Raw genomic sequence first — 22,590 nt, forward strand, 5'->3', positions numbered from 1 at the left:
GGTGAGGCCTCTGCGGCAGCACAGCCGGCCGTGGGAGGCAGGAGCATGCGGCACGACCGGCGCTGCTTTGGGCGGCTGGAGCAAGAAGACCAGAGGTTGAAGAAGCACTACGGCCGTTGGATGGACATCGTACGGTCAATGGAGCTAGAATCGTTCATATTGACTAAGTTGACAAAGCCCTTCGTCCCCGTCAACTTAGTAGGACCACAAGTCAGCCTCCCACCAAGGTGGGTCCCAGCTAGCTGGGGGAGTATTCATTTTTTTGTGCGTAATAAGGAGGCACTTCCGGTGGGTCCGAGCTGACAGCGGGGGGAACGTTTTTTTTCGCGAAATACGGTGGCCCGTCCGGTGGGTCCCAGCGGTCAGGGGGAAACAATTTTTTTTCGCAAAATACTGGTGGCCCGTTCGGTGGGTCCCTGCTGTCAGGTGGAGGAATAATTATTTTGCACGTAATAAGGAGGCACTTCCTTACTGCGGCCGTGGACCCAGCTGTCAGCTTCTCCACGTACAGTCCACGTCCGATGGAAGCCGTTCCTTGACCACGTTAACCACGCCGCGCCGAGCGCACCAGGGCTATATATAATAATTTATATATAGCTCATGGAAACTTCTTATGCAATTTATTGCAGTCATTTTTTTGGTTGGCCAGGGCCAATTTTGCATATTTCTGTCGGTTCCAAACTATTTTTAATACCGAAATGTCCAGCCAGATTTAAAGTACTTTGAAGATATATTGAAATTAGGTTAATGCCCAGTGAAATAGGAATCTGAAAATGTGATAAAATTCAGAAATTATAAAGTAATTGCCAATTTGTCATCTGTTTTTATATTTACAACCCATTTCATATTACTTTCAAGATTTGCAGGCGTCTTGAAAGAGTTGCGGCCCATCAGGGCGTAGAAAAATAAGTAGGCCTGGATTGGGTATTCTTCAGAAAAAATAAACTGGGCTCATTTTCACAAAAAAAATAGTTGGGCTGGTCACATGGTGAACATAAAATATAAGCCTGGGCTAGACGGGCCACAGCCCAGTTCAAACCCTGCTCCGTCTCAACAATACCAAACAAAAAAATACTGCTCGAGTAGCTACGTCCCAGGTGTCAGCCGATCTTGTGCTGTTCTCTTGTCTATTGACTATATACGCTCACAATGTTGTGGGTCCCAGATGTCAGGAAAACACTAGGAGGAAGCATTTTATTTTTCCATACGCTGACGTGGTGGGCCCCTACTGTCATCCTCTCCACGTACTTCTGCCGATTCCTGTTGTTTGTTGACCATGTTGACAACGCTAGAGGGCGGCGCCTCGATGAGCGCACCAAAGCTCGCGGAGGACGTCGGTGTTAACGATTTAGGAGACGGTGGGGCGGCGATGCGTGCGCTGAGGCGCAACCAGCCGTGGGAGGCGGAAGCAGGCGGCCCCCCCGGCGCTGGTTTGGTTTTGGCGGCTGGATGAAGACAGGACTGAAGAAACATGACAGACTGTAAAAGCAGCAGGAGTACTTAACAACCTTAACTGAAACCATCAGGGGCACTTAACAACCAAAGCTGAAAGCAGTATGAGTACTTATACAGGTTCAACCGTACAAAGCACGCCTCGAACATTGCTACTTTGCCTACAGTTAACCAAGGGTGAGGCCGCAAAGCCCCAGGACAAGGTCCAGGCGCCACCCCGCGCATCCACAACCTTCTGGAAGTGGCTTCATCTCGCAACGTGGTCAATAAATAGGATATTCGCTTTAGAGCCATGGAAAAGCATGAACATAATCTTCTGTCCTATTCTCCCAGATGGACGGGCCTTCATTATTTGAGACCACCCATGAATAAGTATCTTTTCACCTCCAAGGGGAATTGAGTAGGTCGACATATACATCATGTTGTGACCAAGCGCAAGTCTGACCCGACCATGGTCAGGCATCTGTATAGGAACAATAGAACTCGGCAGTTCCTGTTTCAAGAAGATCACAGCTGTAAAACTGTGTATAAGCAATAGTTTATGAACAACATATATAACAGAAAATAGCTCGTACCATAAGTTTCTCGACACAGTTGGACCTGTTCAACGAGTGCAGCAGTGGCACACATATCCCATGTGGCCTTCCACCATTGAAACACCCCACAAGGACCTCAAGATGATCAATAAAGTGTAGGAACTTGTGGATGTCGATCCAGTCAACTTCAGTGCCATTAGTAACAGCCGAGTTATTACAGAGTAACAAACGAGCAGACTGCTTAACTCTGAAGAAACCTACACGTGCCACCAATTATAAGAAAATATTAGTTAAAAGTAGCATCTTCGTGAGAGATTCGTTGCTACTTCTAAAGTTAAATTGTGATTAGTTAGACAAAATAGGTGGATTAAGAAGTAATCGAGGCAACAAGCAAGAACCAGATACAAAACTAACATGGATGAACAATTGGAACGACGTCGGGGTGGAAGATCGCAGTGAAGATGAGACCAGGTTCTGCTATTTCCATCAACATTCGTGCGCCAACTTTCAGTCTGTAACACTTGAGAAAGTTTATCCAAGTTCGGCCATAAAAAAGCAGCGGTCTTCTTGGTTCATGAACCCATCTCAGAACTTATATCCATGGCTTGTCTTCACTGTGACCATTAAACTAGTGTATTCAGTTATGGCAAGGCCGAGCATCTTGAGTACATGTGTTCTGGAAGAGCAAATAATACACTGCAGGAAAAATAATATGAGAACACAGCATGTTCAAAAAAACCCCACCCTCCTGGATAGAAAAGAGGATTCTAGGAACATACTGTGCGCGTTTCAAAATGCTGTGTTAGGATGAGAAGGAACAAGTGTGGCGTCTCGCCGAGGGCGCAGAAACCTGTAGGGTACTCGCACTTTGGGCACTGCAAATGAAACACACTAGATTCAGTAGGAAGAAAAATGCATCAACGGCGGCGGCCGCCATCCTAGGATTACCTGCGACCAAGGGACTTGGGTTTATCGGGGATGGATGAAGAATTCATACCTAGTTCTCCATGAGAAAACCCTATGCAATCGCCGAGAGGGGGTTTTCTCTGAACAAGCAGACGGGGGAGAAGGGTTTTCAGGCCTAGTGAAATATTGCCGCTTCGTCCGTCCAGCTTACTGCTAAAGCTGGAAGGGGGGGGGTTGTGATTTGACGGCTCATTGGGCATTACTGCGGCGCTACAACCGGGGTGTGTCTACCGTGAAGTTGTGCACTCTAATTTGTGCATATGGCACGTGGACCCCGTTGCCGGTTGCCCCACATATCAGCAAAAGGAAGTAGAAAGACAGGAGTAACTAGTTACACATAAATATATATTTTGACAGAGAGATACTCCCTCTGTAAAGAAATATACAAATCTTTTATATCACAGGCTCACCTTGCCGAGAAATATACTCCCTCTGCAACGCACGGGAATTATGGGGGTTTTATGGGGGTTCAGCTGAGAATATAATACTCAGATAGGCTCACGGTTCTGGACTTTGGGCCGTAGGTCGACCCTGCATGTTTGGGGGCCCATGTGTTCTACCTCAGCGCTTTTCATATTGCAAGCGATCGGTACGACGCTGGTTTTAGATGCTGTTGCAAGGCGAGTACACAAAATTGAATAAAGCACGACAGCTGTTGGAATGAAATCGAACGACAGTTCCTAACCAGCAATCAGAGTTGCAATTCTATCAACGATATACCATGTGATAAATAATACTGTCGTACTACTTATACACACTGGACACTTGTTTCAGCATGCCAGATTATTACATCAAAATCTCTCGGAGGATAGATCAGTTCGGCAGTTGCGTGCTGCTAATTTCAAAGTTGATTTGGACCAGCTCTCCTTGCTAAGAAAGTTCGATTTTGACATCATCCCCTACCGCAAGATATGATTTAGATTTGAACCTTGACCATCCTTTAGCATCAATCATCATGCGACCATCCTTTGTACTTACGGTATATTGAGCAGGTTCATTCACACCAAGGTTGCGCATGGTAAGAGAAACTTGGCCGCGGTCGCCCGGATTGTTGAACGACTCCCTCATTGCTCTAGGAATTCTCTGTTTGCAAACAAGAAGACATACCCAAACAGTTAGATCAACACAGTGAATCATGTGAAACAACATGGAAAGAAAAAAGAACGAAGCACTTGGACGGCCAGTGCTTACCAACAAGGTGGACATGTCGGTTTTTGTAAGGACTTTGGTATATGAAGTGCGAACTGTAGCCCAGTCTGTTGCCGGTGCAACTGCACGGGCCGGAGCAGATGCAAGTGCAAGTGTTGGTGCAGGTGCTGAAGCCGCCGCTGCTGCCGGAGATGGTGCTCCTTGTAGAGCTGGTGCCGGTGTCGGAGCAGGTGCCGGTGTCGATGACCGATCCTCCGGTAGATCAGACTGATCCGCTGATGCGGTCGGTGCCCAATCCTCAGCTGGATCAAACTGAGCTCCTGCCGCTGTCAGCGCTAGAGCAACTGCCGGTGCTCGATCTGTGCGAGACAGCGGCAATCGTGTCTGGTCTGCTATGATCAGCTTTCTAACTTGACTAGGATCCGTGACCGTGATCCAGTTTTTTTCTTCATTTCTTTTAAACGCGAGAAGGACTAATTGTGGCGTTTTTGTTAAACCAAACTGCAGTTCATCATAGGGATTCAGCTTGTACTCAGACAACAGACTGATCCAATTTTTTCCAGTAATATAAGTGATGGACAGTGCCTTCGTTACTGACACGACATAAGAAATGAAACCTGCAAAAATAGCCATCGTAGAGCAAACCAAACGGTTTATTCTGTGATGAATGTCACATGGAAAAACCTGCATCGTAAAATTGCAGGAAAAGAAAGAAAACATGACATTAAATCAATAAGATTTAGACAGTAAATCAATAAGATTTACTTGATGTGACACGAGTGAATCCTTACTAGGAAATCACTATGTTGAAGTACTAAACAGAAGATTGATCGTCCAACTACGCGTGGCATGCAGGGGCCCTGCCTACTCCCACAAGCAGGACAGTCCAAAGGTTGTGACAAATCGTATGGATCGAACATCCATGGGACTGGAAATCCTGGTGGGTGCGATAAACCCTACAATGCATACAGATATTGGAGTGTAACCATAATTGATAAACCGTCCTCACAAAAAATATGATTTGGATACTTCAAAATATACAGACTGAATCGAGTGGACAGACATTAACATAGACCGTTCTCAGGACTGACCACACACCAAAAGCGGCAGTACTAATAAACAATACAGGGTTCACAAACACAAATCAAGTACTGAACAATAGTACTTACTACAGACAAGCAAAGTTGCACTAACTAAACTCTGCAGACTATTTCTTGCCACCGACCTACAGGATGAACCCCGCATAACTGACTAGGCCATGGACTTCGTGTGAGATGTCTACACGCACCATCACCATCTTGTCAACCTTGGAGAACCTAACAGAGTGGTCTTTCCACTCATAAACATGATGATGAAGACAGACCGCATCAGATTTGTTGGGAAGCTTTACAAGAACCACACCCTTCGTAATCGAAGGCACAACCAGGAAATTGTTGTGGTCAAGTACAGCCTTGAGAACACGTCTGACAACAATGCTACAGGAAAACACTAGTTCAGGACATGTGGCGACAAGGACACAGCAGCTAGATAGTTCAGCAGTAGAACTCATCATCAGGTGTTCCAGTTCACACGGCATGACTTTGAGAACTTCATCTCCACCGCGGACCTGGTTCTAATTCAAACAGAAACCATATTTTATTACTACATCCGTTCAGAAATATAAGATGATTTTCGATATTATACTCCATATATGACTACATATACGCACAGAAATGAGTGAACAAAGACACTAGAACATGTCTTCAAAGGCATGAGAGCAGAGGGATTACATGCAAAATCCATAACACAAGTTACTGAGGCAAATATACCCTCTTAAAAGGTAGCATTGATGTTCATAAAGTACTCCCTCCGTCCCAAAATTCTTGTCTTAGATTTGTCTTGATACGGATGTATCAAGTCACATTTTAGTATTAGATACATCCCTATCTAGACAAATCTAAGACAAGAAATTTGGGACAGAGGGAGTAGTTGAAAGTAATCTATAAGAAATCAGTGTCAACCTCTCGCATGTTTTGGTCAAAAGAGGAATTTAGAACCGTCATTTGGCACACAAAAATCACATGCAAGATCACCCAGAAAGTTGTACTACTAGTACTACTACTGCGTGTTAGATGAAAAAACACGATCAAGATCGAGAAAAAGATCGTCAAGAAGAGATATTACCTGGACTTGCTTAATGAGGGATCCCGGAGAGGGGGGCTTGGACAGGGCGATGGCTTTGAGCTTGTCTGCAGTAGTCTCGGCGGGGTGCTTGCGCTTCTTCGTACCATGAGCCTCGACGGTTTTGGCCAGAGCCATAGACATCACTTTGGCCGGTGCTCCAGCGTCTATCAAGAAACTGTCAAATAGAAATAAAAGAAAAGAAACCATAATCACAAACCCAAAAGAAGAAAAGAGAGGGAGTTATAGGATCAGTCTCGGGGTTGCAAGACCGGGCCTTGGCCAGAATCAACACCATTGATGCGCTCACCTTTCCTTCTTTGGGAGAGAAGAACAATGGCAGAAGCAGGTCGGGGTTTTCTTGAAGAAATGAGGAACAAGATGAGGCGGAAGCGAGGGTTGGGTAGAGAGGAAGCTGAGAGAGAAGAGTGAAATGATGGTTGCTTCATCCGTCCAACTTACTGCTGGAAAGGAGGGGTTTTGTGATTTGACGGCTCATTGGGCATTACTGCGGCGCTTCGATCGGGGTAGTCTACCATCACTCTACTACGGAGTAATTTAGTGCATGGTTGGTGGACCCCGATGCTGGCTGTCCCACACGTCGGTGAAAGTGAGTAATTTAGTGCATGGCTGGAGGAGGATCCGCACGGTAGAGCGTGTCCACTGTTTTTCAAAAGAAAAAATGATTACAACAAGCGTTTCCACTCTTACGATGGAGGAGTGCGAAACACGGCAGCCACTTGAACATACACAGTGCTCCACTACTAGGCATGTGCAGTGGTTCATACGTCAGTACTACACAATCTTGTTGCTAGTGTAGTAAGATATGACGATAACAAATGATGTTGTCCGCATGTCAACTACTCCTATATGTAACAATTACACGAAGAGGAAACAACTATATTGAGATGAGAATGCAACCAAACACACCCACACGCTTTGTGCTACAGTGACTGATCTGCACCGTCTGAGTTTGATCCAACGGTCATGTTGCCCCGAGACATGGACATGCCCATGCAGAGGGCGCCTAAACACCACCGAAGTCCCTCTGCTTCTCGAGGCGCACGACGTTGGTGATGCAGGGTGCAACCGCCCGCAGAGCCCGCTCCCAGTCGACGGGAGCCAGCTCATCAAAGACGGCGTCCAATGTCACGAATGGATTCCGGTGACGGAGCCCTGAAAGGATTCGCCCGACAACGGCGACGGCAGCCCGCAACCCCTCCTTGTCCAGCTCAGCCCCCACCATCGCGCGGAGACGGCTCAGCTCCTCAGAGATATAGGTGAAGAAGGAGACCAGGTCACGAAGCCGCAGCTCGTTGAAGTCGACCGGGTGGTCGAATGGGTTTAGCCCGACGGCCGGCATCATCGCGCTGGCACGATGGTAGGCATCGCGCAGCCGCAACACGTGCGTGGCAACTTGGTTCACCAAGTGGCTGAGGCGATCCTGGACCTCGTCACGATTGGCTCGCTCGCGCTCCAGCCGGCTCCCCTGACGGCCTATCGTATCTCCCGCTTTCTGCAGCAACGCCGCCGATGCCTCAAGCATCTTTGTGGTGGACGCCTACCGCGTTTGAAGCTCCGTGAACTCCCGCACATAACGGAGGAGCATGGCACTCCTCTCCTCCTTGAGCTCACGGAGCTCCACGTCCTTGGCCCTGAGCTCCGCATCCTTGGCATGGAGCTCCTGTGTCAGGAGCCTCACCTCGAACTCCATGATTTGCTGCGCCGCCATGGCACCAGGTAGAAGCAATGGGGAGAGGAAGCAAAGGGGGCGAAACGGTTGAAAGGCAATGCAATCTATGGGAAGGCGGAGGGAGCAGGGAATCTTTTGGTTTTCACCACGGTAAAACACCAGTTGACGACTTCTCACATCAGGGAGCGGTGGGTTTTTACAGGCGGAGTCATCGTGACTAATTGTTGCCGCGCCTGCTCCCGTCAATCAAAAAATTAAAAATCCTGCCGCGCCTGCTCCCGCCAATCAAAAAAATAAAAATCCTGCCGCACCCAAACACCAGAGCAACGCCACGGTGGATATTTATATTTACCTGCCGGCAAGTAGATAAAAAAGGGGTGAAAAAACAAATGTGGCGGCGGCCTAGCTAATTGGTCGAACTAGCCCAACTAGCTAGCCACCATGCTTCACTGATGTACTCGGCGGGAAAGGTGGTCTTTCGTGATTTGACGACTCATTTACTTGCTTCAGTGCTACGACCGAGGAGGACCCAGAAAACGCGCGGTAGGACATCCCACGTTAGGAAGAATATGTGCGTGCACCACCCGGGAGGACCCCGAAACCGCGCGGTAGGATGTGCCACGTCTCGGCACGGAGGAAAAATGTGTGTGTAAAAATATATTGTATCAGACGTAGTTCCTATGGTTCGACCTCGGGACCCAGCCAGTCGGTCGAAAACACCCCACTAGCCACACAGCTTCATCATGCAAACATGGCACGGAGGATAGATGTGGTTAGCTCCGTCTCGACCAGCCACAACGTCTCTTGTTCTAGGCGATTCTTCTATTTTCCAAGCTTTTTTAGTTGTAATAACACCACGGCAAGCTAGCGCCGCTCTTCGTGTGTGCCCGTGCAAAGGTTAGACGATGGAGAGAAGAGAGATTGAGATCGCAGACCTAGGACCCACCAGTAAGTGAGACAACGGTCATGCACGTGTTGACGAGGCACTCCCTCTACTCTACTCAACGAAAGTACTGTATAAATAAAATCAAGTTATGGGACAAAGCCAACAACCGTTCGTTTTTTCAGGCTATCAACTTACGCTTTGTAGTCCAGGTTGCCAGTTCGAATCTCGTCTTTCAGATTTGTTAGTTTTAGGTCCAAATTTGATTAATGACAAGTGGGACCCTCGTGTGTTGTTCCGATATTTCAGTGTAGGATGGTTTTTTTGAACAAACACTTTGCGCGGTTAGACAAGTAACGACACGAGTTACACGTATTTTGCAAGTTTACGAACAAAAATGACAACGACATAGAATATCACATCCACCCCGCAGCTTAGATACTATGGTGATACGAGTTTTTACACCGTTGGAAGTGAGATCCAATGGCTTGGGAGTAGTCTTTGTAATTATGCGCAATTTCCAAACTCTCCAAAGTTTTTTTTGCAAATAAAACATTCAGGCCTCGTGTGTGCCGCTGCATCTTCGATCCAACGGCTCCCCGATGCTCATATTAGGTGCTCCCCGTAGCTTAATTACCCGCTACGGTGATATGAGCATCTAGGTCGTATGATCAGTGATCAGATGGCACATGCGTAGTACTTGTACTTTCTGCGCATTTCCCAAACTCTATCAGCCATATATTGCAAAAACATTCAAACCTCCTATTGTGGGCCATTAGATCTCAGTGAACTCGTATCACCATAGAATCTACGGTGCGGGAGCACCTCATACTCTCCCGTGCGAGAAAACATAAGGTGCTATCGCAGCTTGGATGCTATGGTGATACGAGCTTGGAGGTCGTTTGATCTAAGATCCAATGGCATCTGAGCAGTCTTTGTGCTTGTAAGCAGTGGCCGAACTCTTTTGGGGCTTTTCTGCAAAAAACCATTCGAACCACCGAGGAGGTGTTGGGTCACAAATCCAACGCCTCCGAAGAGCTTGTATCACCAAAGCATCTAAGGTATGGTAGCACATGATATTCTTACATACAGGAGAATATGATGTCCTCCTTCATCTTAGATGCTACGGTGATACGAGCTTCGAGGTCGTTGGATATGGGATCAAAGGGCATCTAAGTAGTTTTTGTACAAATTGTGTGCAATTCTCAAACTCATCAAGGTTTCCTGCAGAAATATTAAGACACATCATGTGAACTGCTATATCTCACATCTACAAGCTCCAAGCAACTCGTATCGGCATATAGCATCTAAGGTATGGGGGCACATGATATTCTCCCATGGAGGAGGGGTGGGGGTGCACAACCAATCGGTGGCTGGGAGGGTGGGGACAAATATAATCTAAACAACCCTAAACAGAGCTCCACAATTTTATCTAAGGTCGAGGGGTTGACCCCCGACAATCATAGCTCCGCCTAAACAGAACATTTGCATGTACTGTAGTAATAGACTTAATATTCATGTTTCAGTTTCATGTTCATTTTAAATATTGAACTGAGGACCATGGATGTCTTACATTTTACTCCCTTCATTCCCAAATATTAGTCTTTTTAGAGGCTTCAAATGGACTGGCACATACAGATGTATATAGACATATTTTAGAGTCTAGATTCACTCATTTTGCTCCGTATGTAGTCACTTGTTGAACTCTCTAAAAGACTAATATTTAGGAATAGAAGGAGTATTTTTGAATTCGTGTCATACATGCATGGTTTGGAAAAATAGATGCACTATACTTATTGGATTGTTGTTGTGTTCGTGCGTGTGTGTCTCTCGGTGTGTGTGTGTGGTCATATGCTTGATACATACAAAGTTTTCTCACCTCCATGTTGTTCATCTTTTAAATTTGAATTTGCATTGGAAAACTTAGTAGGGATACCATGAAATGTGAAATCCACGTTGAGATCACTATATCACAAACTCACTCTAATTCAACAACTCGTCATAAATCAATTACCACGTTGAGATTAGTATTTGCAAGGAAAATACGGGTATTGTAATACACATAGATTTGTTCGGCAATTTAAAAGGTTCCTTTCGTATTCTCGAATGGTAGGACCCAACGGCGTACCAGCCAGACCTTGGCTCGTGTTGATCCTAAAAAAAGCGGGCTCATGTCCTTCGGTGGCGTGTGTGGTACGCACATTAGGCAACCCCATTACCCCAACCAGTCGAGCCTTAGCGTTTCAAGTTGAAATATCTGGAGGCCAGCATTCCAGCCCTAGGAAATTCCCCTCATGTCTCCGGTCCATAATGACTACCGATGAACAATAGAGGGATGCTTTAGTAACTAAACAACGTTACCTACCGTGCCGAGCACGGTTCAATTCCCGCGGTCACCGCTCGTCAAGGTCACCCGTCAACTGCATTGCCTACTTCGCAAAAGAGAGCGAGAAGAGGAGGCAAAGCGCGAGCGAGAAACTAGAGAACAACCTGCGCAAACGTTACTCCAACACCGTGTCCACTTCCCGGACTCCGCCGAGAAGACGCCATCACGGTAACACACTCGGTTGATCCATTTTAATTAAGTTAAGGTTCAAGTTATCTACAACCGGACATTAACAAATTCCCATCTGCCCATAACCGCGGGCACGGCTTTCGAAAGTTCAAATCCCCGCAGGGGAGTCCCAACTTAGCCCATGACAAGCTCTCACGGTCAATGAAGGAATAGACCTCCTCCCAAGACGTTCCGATCAGACTCGGTTTCTTGGTTCTTCAAGACACTTCGACAGGTTAAAACAAGACCAGCAACACCGCCCGAATGTGCCGACAAATCCCGATAGGAGCTGCACATATCTCGTTCTCAGGGCACACTCAGATGAGACATCCTACGAGTAAAACCAAACCTCAAGTTGCCCTGAGGTGGCCCCGCAGTCTACTTGGTCGGACCAACACTCAGAGGAGCACTGGCCCGGGGGGGGGGGTTAAATAAGATGACCCTCGGGCTCCGGAAACCCAAGGGAAAAAGAGGCTAGGTGGCGAATGGTAAAACCAAGGTTGGGCATTGCTGGAAAAGCTTTAATCAAGGCGAACTATCAAGGGGTTCCCATTATAACCCAACCGCGTAAGGAACGCATAATCCGGGAACATAACACCGATATGACGGAAACTAGAGCGGCAAGAGTGGAACAAAACACTAGACGAGAGGCCGAGCCTTCCACCCTTTACCAAGTATATAGATGCATTAAGATAACATAGCAGTATAATGATATCCCAACAAGTAAGTAAATGTTCCAACAAGGAACGACCTCCAATCTTCACCTGCAACTAGCAACGCTATAAGAGGGGCTGAGCAAAGCGGTAACATAGCCAATCAACGGTTTGCTAGGACATGGTGGGTTAGAGGTTTGACATGGCAATTTTTGGGAGGCTTGAAAGCAATTGGTAGGCATCATAGCATTGGCATAGCAAAAGAGCGAGCAAACTAGCATAGCAAGGATAGTAGTGATTTCGAGGGTATGATCATCTTGCCTGCACAGTTGTCAGAGTTGACTGGATCCTCGAAAGCAAACTCAACGGGCTCCTCGCTAGCGAACTCGTCTCCCGGCTCTACCCAACAAGACAAACAAGCAACAAAGGCACAATCAACCACGTGCAAGACTCAAACAAAACGATGCAAAGATGGTATGCTATGCGGGATGCATAATGCAAGATATGACAGGAAATGCATGAAACTGGCCTTAACTTGTAAATCCAAGTGTGCCACTGGAAAGATGAGATGAAATCTCTTGAAAACTATATAAAGAACACCGGAATCGGAGTTACGGTTTGGAAATGGCAAGCGATTCAAAAATGACACCGGTCTGCGATTTACAGCAAGTAGCCATCTAAATGCAATGAGATGAACATGCTACAGCACCCAAACATGACAACAAAATACATGGCAGGGATGCATTCAAGAATCTTAACAAAAGTCTAGCACTAAGCTATGGCCAATCATCCATTAACAGGTTCAAACAAGCATGGCAAAAATGCATATGGAAAACAGATATCAGACTTAGTGAAATTAACACTTGTCTGGAATTTCAGATCAGGTAGCACTCTTCGGAGCAACAAAACTACATGCTACAGGACCTGAACATGGCAAAGTAAAACATGGCATGGAGCTACTCAAATAGCTTAACAAAAGTCCCTTAGTGACCTTGAGCCAAAAGGGATCAGAAAATACAATTGCAAGCATATGAACATAGCAAAAACATAATCAGTTTTCAGACTTAGTGAAAACTGGCACATGCTGAAACATATCTCAAGTGGGCATGTTTACGAGCTCGATGCACTCACTACGGAGCAAGTCATGGCAAGACAAGCATACATCTATCAAGAACACTCAAAATGCAAGCTAGACATGGCAAGAACAATAGCATAGCATGCACGGATCAACTACAACATCATTGGCAAAATTGCAAACAAGTTGACAATCTGCCCAGATTCACGAAGTAGCAAAAGTAGAGCTCGATTGACTCAAGCTAGGGTGCTCCATAATTGCAAACAAAGACATGGATGGATAGAGCACTACAAGATTAACAAAACATCCTTACTGATCATCCTCAAAAGAGGCACGGATCACTAGGAAACAACAGGAACATAAGGCAATATGTGATAAACAAGTTCCAGGACTTAGTGGAATTGCTAAGTCCCTGAAAACAGAATTACCGAGTGCCTCGCTTTGCAAGCTTGCACTAGTCACCATACTCATCACAAAAATACATGGGTTGCACCTCTGGAAAGATGACAAAACCCTTAACAAAACATATGTAGAACATCAGGGCATATCATGCACACGTTAATCATGGAAAAAATGACAAAAACCTAAATGGAGTAGCAGATCTGACAATTATCTCAAGTAGCCCACTTCTAACAGCATTTCGGGCATCAAGATGAACTCAAATGAAAATATGCAATGGAATGAAATGAATGTACTCTCTGAGTTGAACATTTTGATATGCTATATGCATGAATCGGAGCTACGGATGCAAAGTTATGGTGCTATGAACATGAGCACTTGGACTAGAAAATCTCCGGGACTTGGTGAAAAAAAATCACCCAGAGATCTAGGGTTTGACCCAGCGCGGAAATCGAGGCGCGGTCGGGGCACTGTAGCCGGCCGGATCCGAAGCTCGCCGGAGGAGGGTGCAGGGCGGCGCCGGAGTAGGAGGGAGAGGCCGAGGCGAGGGAGCGGCCTGGCCCGGCGCGGGGAGGCAAGGGCGGCGCGGCCGCGGCGTTGGGGAGGCAGGGGCGGCGCGGCCGCGGCGTTGGCGGGCGGCGGCGCTCGCGGCGGAGGCGGCGGGGCGCGGCGCCGGCTCGGGAGGAGACGGCGGCGGGGCGACGCGGGTGCGGGCGGCGGCGACTGGGCCCGTGGGGGCCGGCCTTGGGCTTCCCGGGCCGCGTAGTGGGAGGCGGCGGCGTGGACACGTGGCGGCGTCTGATAGGCGCGGGCGGGCGGCGGCGGCGTGTCCGGCCTGAACGGACACGTCCGGCGCGGCGCGAGGTGGATTTTTAGGGTTTCGGGGAGGGGGATCCGAGATTTTCGAGGAGGACCTATTTATAGGCATAGAGGGAGCTAGGAGAGTCCAAATGAGGTGCGGTTTTCGGCCACGCGATCGTGATCGAACGCTCTAGATGATGGAGAAAGCTTAGGTGGGTTTTGGGTCAAATTGGAGGGGTGTTGGGCTGCAACACACATGAGGCCTTTTCGGTCCCTCGGTTAACCGTTGGAGTATCAAACGAAGTCCAAATTGTACGAAACTTGATAGGCGGTCTACCGGTAGTAAACCAAGGCCGCTTGGCAAGTCTCGGTCCAATCCGGAAATGTTTAATCCCCATACACGAAAGAAAGGTAGAATTGACCACCGGAGGAGAACGAAGCGCCGGAATGCAAAATGGACAACGGGGAAAATGCTCGAATGCATGAGATGAACACGCATGCAAATGCAATGCACAAGATGACATGATATGAGATGCCTGACAATGATACAACACACGGAGACAAAGAACCCGAACCCGAGAAAATAAAATAACTTAACACCGGAAACGACAAGAGTTGGAGTACAAATTGGGAAAATTACATCCAGGGTGTTACAACACCATGAGGTCGAAAGAGTGGTGGCGGCTTGGATGGACTGACCTAGATAGACAATCTGTGTGAGAGAGTATAGAGTGTGTCGATTGAGGCACGAACAGGGAGATATATCATTTGTGTGTGAAAGAAAATGAGGTTAAACGAGACTCGGATAAAGAGAGCGAGATTGAGCGAGTGTGGCCCGCCGTGCGGAAGAAAGAGTGAGACAATCTCGAGGGAGTGACCTAGATATACAACGTGCGTGCATGCGCATGCACGAGAGGTTGGGGGGCTAGATAGGCAATGCATGTATTTAGAGCGAGAGGGTGAGAGGGAGAGGGGGGGGAGAGAGCTCGGCATGGGGTGCAAGGGCGGGTGTGTGAGGTAAATACATTTGGTAACAGAGTGGGAAAAGGGGTTGTGTAGTTGAGAGACTTAGAGATCGAAACATGGAGAGAAAGAATGAACGTGTGTTGGAAACCGATAGCTTCCTAAGGTGGTTAGGAGAGGAAGATTGACCGATACAGGAAGTATGTAGCATTTGTGCGGGGGGGGGGGGGGCTAAAAACAACATTTGAATGTACATAGTATGAGACTTAATATCGATGTTTCAATTCGGTGTACATTGTAAGATTTGAACCGAGGAGCAGGCATACGGATAATTATTTCGAATTCGTGCCATACTAAGTTTCAAAAAGTTGACATTGACTCAGTTTGTTGTGCTATTTTGTAGGTCATATGTTTGAATCCATCCAAAAGTTTTCTCACTACCATGGTGTTCATCATATACATATGCATTTGTATTAAAAAAGTAGCGTGGATACAGTGAAATGCGAAATCCACGTTAGAATTGGAGATCGCTACGTGACACACGCTCTAATTCAAATAACTAACTACGTGACACACACTCTAATTCAAATAACTAATTATGTGAGACACACTCTAATCCACATTAGCGTGGGTACCGTTTTGATTTTTTTTCAAATAACTCCTCATTAATTAATTTATAGTACTCCCTCTATTCACTTTTATAAGACCTTGAAGACATTCCAGACAATGTGCAAAACAGTTCATTTTAAGTTGTTTGAAATGACTTACAAAAGTGAATGGATGGAGTATCTCGTTTCGAATGACTAATTATTGCAAGGAAAACACGAGCATGGTAATACATACAGATTCGTTTGCAAATGAAAGAAGATTCGTTTGCATTCTCAAATGTAGGCGCACCAGGCAAACCAGGGTCGTGTCGTTGTGGACGCTGCTTCGGTGCCTTAAAGGCGACTGCCTTTGCGTCACTAACATGTGGGCCAGCCACCTGTTGGGCCCATATGTCATGGACACAAAGGCAGGTGCCTTAAGGCACCGAAGCATAGTCCTGTCGGGGTGGTTGCGTGTGTCGGACGGACGCGTAGCACCCAGCCACCCACCCCCTCCCCCCCAAAAAGGACGACGACAATATAAGTTCGCGCTTCCATGTTTCGGATTGAAATATCTGGCGGCCCCAATTCCAGCCCTGCAAAATCTCTCTTCTCCACCGCCCCCTTCCGCGCCCAGATTGCTCAAATCCCTAATTCGCTGCCAACCCTCGAATCGCGCCTCGTCTCGTCTCTTTCCCCACCATTCCCCACCTCTGTGCCGGACGACGACGACGAAGACGACGGTCACGCTTCACCACTGCACCGGAGCTACCTCATCTACGCCCTCGTCCACCGCACCGGGTGGTCCACCGACAATGTCGACCGCCGCAACCGACGTGCCTCACAGACACCGAGTTCCACCACATCAGGTGCGCTTCACCGACGTCGTCTCCCAGCTCACCGGGGCTACTTCACCGAGCACATCGTCACACCTCCGCCCCCCAAGGCCGTTGGGGCTTCACCAACGGTCTCGTCCACCGCATCGTAGTGCTCCGCTACCACTCAAGATCTGCATCCGTGCGCGGCCAGCCAACGCCAGCGCATCACCCTCAACGACTCTGAAGTGACCCGCACTCTAGCTAGGCGAGCATGCCCAAACGCCGACCCGAACTAGGTATCCACACATCACTCCCTTGTGCACTGTTCCGACGATGTTTGGATATCCTTTCACTGCTCTCTTAGCTTACACGCCTATGCAACTCTGACCTTAACTCTTATTTCTTCTGGAGATATCATCTGAAACAAGCAAATCCATATTTTAGCGAAGCATGATGGCGCTACGGGATCTGGTACACATCTTGCACACCCGTATAACCTTGTGAGTATCTGTCCTCCGGTACAACATCAAGGTCGATTCCTCTTATTTGATCAACGATTCGCCGTGTCAAAAATGCAGAGGGGGATGCAAGGAGCACAAGGCCTGCACATCCAAGCAAGTGGTAACATGGACTTGTACATGGAACATCCCAAGCGCAAGCAGAGTTGCAGTGAGCCTGTACAACGAGCTAGCGTAAGTCCCTGCATATCATTTAATTCGTACTGGCATTCATGTATGATTTGTGTGCAGTGGCTGATCCATGAATTCAAGTTACCAGGGGCGAACATTTAACTTAAAAAATACGAAGGCACTTGCACTCCAGAAATCAACATAACTTGAGAAATGTGAAGCTACATGCACTTTGAAAACCAGCTAATGATCCAAAGTAGTTCAGATTATAAACACTAAATGATGCAAGCACCAAAAAACACAAAATGCAACATGGTGTACAAGGACTACAAACATGGTCTGTACCTGCTTGAATTATTCGTTCTCTGGCTGAAAATATCGAAGTGTAATTGCACGTATAACCAGTGCGCAAACTGCATATCAATATATCTATCCTGCACAAGTATGCCAATAGTTTCAAACAACAGATTAGAAAAGTATTTATGCTATGTTGTCATGATACGGGGACTTTCTGGTAGATGGCCTCGATGTTTCCTCAAGCTATGAAAATGCACTATAATTTGCTTGTCATCAATGCCTGCAAATCTCCATCTCTCTCAACATAGTAGATCATCATTAGACACTAAATCCTTCAATGAGCTTGCAAAATGCTTGCATTAGATCCCTCATTAGACACTATATGTTCATCACCAGGAGCATGTAAAATGTTTGCATCAAATCCTTCATTAGCAGTCTGTTCATTAGACACTTCAGGCTCAAGAACAACATGGGCTTGTATCTTTGCACCGGAAACTTGATTAGACACATCAGATTCAGTCAGTTTATTATTGATTGGGGGAGTTATAAAATAAGTAGAAATTGGTTTCATTTTGTCATAGATTCCCTACATACAAGCAGTTTTACAACACCGTTAGTTTTAACTATTGGCCAGAAATTGAAGAGTTGAATTAGATATAATCAGGGATGTGATGTACCTGCTCGTTGCGCATGCTACTCTTGCAATTAGCGACTGTCCATTTGCGCACGCTCGATGCCATGCCCGTGCTGCCGCCGCTGCCTCCCACGCAGGCTACACCCAGGGTTGGATCTTCATCTTCTTGTCCTTCCGTTCGCTTGAAGCCCGGCGACCGCCCTCCAATGAGGGCGCGAGGAAGTGCTGTGTCGGTCTGTCCATCGGCGGCTAGGTTAGGAGCGAACTAGACTGGAGGCTGGAGTGAATGAATTGGGATTTTTCCTGCTGTCGATCGATATGGGAGGCACTCGTTTGGGCCGCGAGCCTACTATAGGGCCTGCCTTGCACTTGTGTTATTGGCCCATCCAAATTGATTTTTTTTCATTTTTTACATTGCCTGCTCGTGCGTTGGGACGAACAAAACTAGCGTGGGCCAACCTAGACGACTCAAACTAGGTGCACACTTTCCAGCCACCTGAGGCGGCTGCCCATACCAGCCCCTATGGTGGCGTCGCCCCTTTTTGCGTGTATGATTGGATAGTGAAAAATATTCCAGTGGCGCTTTTGATTTACCCACAGAATGGTTGAATTGCTTGTTTCTATGAACTGAGTTCGCCAATAATGTGAAGGATGCCAGTCTTTTCATCCTATTGTAGATTGCTTAGATCTCGATATGCCAAAAGTAATCGCATGAAATATGCAGTAAAAGCCAGTGTGATGTGTTTGGCTACAACTAGTCTGACTACACGTCCTCATATAACATATCAAGGACGCACCATCTTACCAGATTAACCATTCGACTTACCCATGCAGTGTGGGAAGAAAGAAGTATTGGGACTACGTATCCAAGCAATTTATGCCATGGACTCCTTCGTACAACCATGTAAGCGAAAAAGAAGTTGCAGTGTGCCTGTACAAAGAACTAGCGTAAGTTCAGTTACCTGCTTCTCGGAATTTTAGTTAGCGACTTATTGCAAAATTGTTCAATTATGTTGCTTGGCTTAATTTAGTTTGCTACTGATTACATAATGGCACAACCTGTTAATCATATTGTAGACCGCGCCTATCTGTGTGTTTGATACTTACTGTTAAGAATTACCTGTTTGCCTTAACTTAAATATCTACTTGTTTGTTTAACTGCTTTGCTGCTGCAACAGCGGGTTACAATGATGTTAATAACTACTTTTCAGCATCCAATTGAAACTCTTTAATTCCTTGTTTGTTTAACTGGTTTGCTGTTATAACTCCCAGTTGAGATGTTTTGCTAACTTCAACTTTTCTGAATCCAATCGGAACTTTAATGGCAAAACAGGTTAGCCCAAGATCAAAGAGTGAGGTCCCCATGGAAGTTGCATCATCCCACAGCAGTGGCACCGGCCCAATCGTGCATTATGAATTGCCAACTGCTGATGCTCTAGAGGCTAAACTAGTGGTAGAAAGAGATTCTGCTTCCGCACTTAGAGATGAAGTTGACATGTTGAGGAAGCAAATAGCACAATCACAAGCAGTACTCAAGACAACCATTAAATATTTGGTGGATTTCAAAATGAAGCAAGCTGAGACTGACCAGATTGTTAAGGTCCTGAAGGAAAAAAGGAAATTAAATTCCTACTTGGTAAATCATAGGTGAAATGTTCTTTCCATAGTTGAATAACCTTTGTGTTGTCTGTTCATGTAATCAATCAAACCATTTGTTTTAGAGATCATGTAATAATTGTTTTTTTGTTTTTTTGTTTGTAATTTTATTTGAGCACAAGTTTGTATTAATTGATAAGACTCGGAGACATTTCATTTGGATTGCTGTGCCAGACCTACAAATATGCCAATCGGGGTGAATGTGCATTCAACAATACTAGTATAGATGGACCATAAGTGGCACGCATCGCAAAGGGCCAAGATGCTGGCTAAAAAAAGGATGATGTTGTAGCCAAAAAAAGTACAGCGGCCTGGCTTATGTATGTTAGTTGATATTATTGATCCATATACTCTATAAGTGTTTATATGTCTGTTAGTTCCGTACATTCTTGGTTGATTGACTCGGTATTTGAATCTTGATACATCGCTTGTGTACATATCTAAATGGGAGTACACATTATGCTGTGTGTGACATTTGAGTTGGACATGAAGTGTTCCAAATATTCGAATTCACCTTAAACTAGATTCTAGTTTCTGAATTTGAGTATCGGCATTTGTAAACCATATTCATATATGACAGTGGAATACATCTTTTTCGTCCTTTTGAAGATATATAAAAACACATAGAATGATTTATAAAGATTCATATAGGAATACAAAATGGATTCGAATTTAGTTGCCAGGGTAAACGTGGATGCTTATTGTCCCAAAATTCGAAAGAAACAGCAAAATGTCCACTCCCACATCGGCTGCCCGAAGCCAAGTGTTTGGGAGATGGAAATTACTATCTACCCATTACACGGACAATCCATCGGCCCGATTTCCACTGCTCTAAATAGGGGTAGGTTAGTAACTTCAATTAGACGTGACACGACCGCCTCTGAGCCCATTCCGACACGGTGGGCGTCAAACATGGGCGGCAAAACTCATTTGATTCAAGCTCGTCCGAAAGACCTCTGTTTCTCCCTCCATTCCCCATTCATACATGGTTGGCGGGAAAACAAACTCTCCTCGTCCGAAATAGATGTAGGCTAATATTTTAAATAGGGGCAGATGTGTAACTTCCATCAGACGTGACACAACCGCCCTACCTGTCAGCCCCGTTCATACACCGTGGGCGGCAAAACACCCTCTCCTCGCCTGAAATAGTTACCGGCAAATATTTGGGAGATGCGAGATTACCGTCCTATCCCCAACCAACGAGACGTCCAAATTTGAAATGGGGGATAAGTTCATAACTTCCCCATATTTCAGACAGGCGCGTCCCAAAAACATGGTTCCCCGTACCTCTCCCTCCATTTTCCCATTCATACACCGTCCGTGCTAGAACACCCCATTCCCACACCAGCCTCCGTCCGCCACCCCATCCATCGCCGCCGTCCTCCACCACATCCATCGCCACCGTCCTCCACCATGCCGGAGCGCCTACCAAGACCGCGTCGTCCACTACTAGAGATGGACGTTTCTCATCCATGGCGACAGACCAATAGCCTTGCATCGCGTCCTCTCGCTTCATCGGCGCCGTCGTCCTCTTTGCCGGGGCCGCTCACATGACCTTCTCTTCCACCGCAACGGGACTTATCCCACGATGCACCCGTCTACCGTCGCAGATCTGCTTCAACGCCACCGACAGCCATCGCACCCCCGATGCCTACACAGCGCCGCAAGAGAGGTGGTACTTCATATCTCCTCAACTTTTTGATCTCAACCAGAAAATAGATCTTAACTTGGTTACTCTACTTTCTTTTCATCTCTTAGAATTTAGTTCTTAGTTCGAAGCAAACAATGGATGCTAAATATCATTTCTCCGGTTTGCAGCTTCAAATCTGCCATGGCACAACCATAATACGGTTTAATTGATCATGCTTAGGGTTTAATTGATCATGTTGGTTCCGTGGTGGTTTCTTTAATACAAATCAGAGGGGAAACCCTCTTTTGCTAAAAAATATATGCTTAGAGTTTCCCCCTTTTATGATCACTATACGATCAGAATGCGTGCTTCGTTTCATAATAACACTGCTCCACCCATCAAGCTAAACAAGCTTAGTTGTTCAAATACGAATATGATATTATTAAAATAGAGTTGTTTAATTGGTCAGCTAAATGTCCCTAAATTAGTTTTGAAAATGCATGTTCACCGCTCGGGTGTGTATCTCTGTGTGTGGTCTGGTCAGCACGGTTGGAGAGGTGAACTTTGCATATGCAGGGGTTTATAGGGAGACACTCTCCGAGTTAAAACCGCAATGCATTCCATAGATAATCTGACTACTTTTTATGTTTTCATGAATCTCAGATTCTGAACAGCATCATAATGATTATGAGCTTGCGCGCATGAAAAGAATAAAGCAGAACAATGCCATGGCTATCAAACTTGGCATTAAGGGACTGAAATCAAGTCTGGATGCAATGCAATGCAAACACTCTCCACCTACAGATTCATGCTCAGAATATGATCCTAACAGTGATTCTGAGCTAGAGGGAGACCTAAGTCAATGTAGCTCCCTAGTGGAGGAGTCATAGGAAGATGCCCTATCTTATTCACCCATCAAGGTACTTGCTCTAACTTTCCAAGGTTACATTGCTCGCACATATCTTGCAACTGATGCTTTGCATTGCTTCTACTTTGTTGAACTGCCATTAGCTTAGTTTACGCATCGTGTATGTGAATGCGCCCTGCCTATCCAT

This window comes from Triticum urartu, chromosome 5 (assembly GCF_003073215.2).
Source record: "Triticum urartu cultivar G1812 chromosome 5, Tu2.1, whole genome shotgun sequence".
Taxonomy (NCBI): domain Eukaryota; kingdom Viridiplantae; phylum Streptophyta; class Magnoliopsida; order Poales; family Poaceae; genus Triticum; species Triticum urartu.